Below are 1,982 nucleotides of genomic sequence, written 5' to 3' on the forward strand. Positions count from 1 at the left end.
TTTTTTTTTTTTTTTTTTTTTGTAGAGACAGAGTCTCACTCTGGCACCCTGAATAGAGTGCCGGGCATTATAGCTCACAGCAACCTCAAGTTCTTGGACTCAAGTGATACTCTTGCCTCAGTTTTTCTATTTTTAGTAGAGATGGGGGTCTCGATCTTGCTCAGGCTGGTCTCAAACTCATGAGCTCAAGTGATCCACCTGCCTCGGTCTCCCAGAGTGCTGGGATTACAGCCGTGAACCACAGCATCCGGCCTAAATCTTATGATTTAATTGGGAGGAAAAGGCACACACTTAGGAAAAGCCGGAGACCTCCAAGTCCATATGTGAATGTGACACTGTAATAGATGGTGGTGGTAAGAACTGCAGGGACTCATGGTACTGGAGGGAGTAATAGAAGCAGGTACTTGGAGAAACCTTCATGGCGATGAGTTCTTTACACCTGCCAGAGAGAGGAGCTTCTGCTGCCCACATTCTTCAGAAACAGAGTTCCTCCCTCTGTTAAGACTTAGTATCTCAGTAAATGTTCAAAGTTCTCTGCATGTGTAGGTCTTCTGTGTTTCTTGTTTGGTTTATTTTTCAACATTCTATAGTTTTTGCTGTTACTGTCAGCAGGAGTCACTGGATTTTTATCACTGACCGTGCGAGGGCAGTGAGCGGCTGCCCGACACCTGACCTTCTCTGCTTAGATGTCTGAGGCTAACAGCAGAAACCGCTGAGTTGGCCAGACAAGTTGCAAAGTGCCACTAGGAGCCACCAAGCTGGAAGGGATGTCATCCAGGGTGTTGCCCGAAGCATGCGGAGGGGAGGGGGCAGGAGGCAGAGGGGTCCCGGTGGAGAACCAGTGTCTAAATACTGGATGAAATCCAGCTTGGAAATGGAAAGTTCACCTTCCTCTGTCCTGGCTTTTCTTAAAGAAATGTTTTCATGGGATGGAAAAAGCTAAAAAAAGAAAAAGGAGCATGGGCTACCTCCCTTCTGGGGGAAAGAACACCCCATTGCAAAGGGTATTCTAAGAATCAAATTCTTAGGCTAAAATATTAAAATTACCAAGATTAAAAAGGATGAATTCCCAGTGAAAGAGAGACTAAGGGAACCACTGTCAGCTTACCCCCTGAGGAAAATCCTCGTCAGAGGTTGGCTTTGGAGGGGCCCCCTGTCCCTGGCACTTGCTTCTGCCCACTCACTCTGCCCATTTTCTTCTGAAACAGTAACACGTCTGTCCACAGATAGACGGGACCTTACTGCCGAGATCATGTGAGTTGTCACGACCTGCTCACTGGCTCATCTGAAGTCCACTAGCTCTGCCATTTGGCTTTCTGGCGTAAACCTGCTCTTACCAGTCTTCACTTTAAATAAGAGAAGAACAATTACCCAGGTGTCCTGGCTATCAGGAGACGTAGGAAAACCATACGTGAGGTTCTAGAACTTGAAAATATATAGACACACACACACATGTAGGTGTGTATGTGGGGTGTGTGTGTGTATAAAACAGACTTCCAAATTCTGCCCAACCAGTTCTTCCCTGATAAGAACCTGGATTTTTGTGATAACGAAAACCTACAAACAACCAGAACGTCAGAATTTGCTGTAACCAACTGAGAGCAACACATCATAAATGACCAGAGTAACCAACACTTTAGGGCAAGAATGGGATGGTAAGAAACTCAGAATCCCAGGTGGTGGTGAGGGAATTTCTGGATCCTCAAGGTCAAGTGTTCCCAGAGAAAAAGGGGAATAGAAATTAGGAAGCCCCTTCTTTTTTTTATTTTTTATTAAGTCATAGCTGAGGCTCATGCAGGGAGAGGTTTTGAAACGGCACAGGCTCTATTTAATATGCAAATGGATTTTTTGTTTGTGCCCCTCCTGCCCTTGTCAATTATTACTTGGACCAACTACCAGGAAAGAGAGAAGGCGGTGGAGGGGCTAAGATTGGAATCCTTCCAATTTTATATGGAAGGTTTGGGTACAGTTGTGTTGGAAGA

At 45.4% G+C, this 1,982-nt stretch overlaps 1 protein-coding gene across 1 annotated transcript in view; it reads left to right on the forward strand.

The window, feature by feature from the left end:
- The window catches only part of SCD5 (stearoyl-CoA desaturase 5), a 148,525-nt gene that overhangs the window by 126,115 nt on the left and 20,428 nt on the right, over positions 1 to 1,982 (forward strand). The window lies entirely within an intron of this gene.

The sequence above is a fragment of the Otolemur garnettii genome, unplaced genomic scaffold (genome assembly GCF_000181295.1).
Source record: "Otolemur garnettii isolate 467f Iridium unplaced genomic scaffold, OtoGar3 scaffold00039, whole genome shotgun sequence".
Taxonomy (NCBI): domain Eukaryota; kingdom Metazoa; phylum Chordata; class Mammalia; order Primates; family Galagidae; genus Otolemur; species Otolemur garnettii.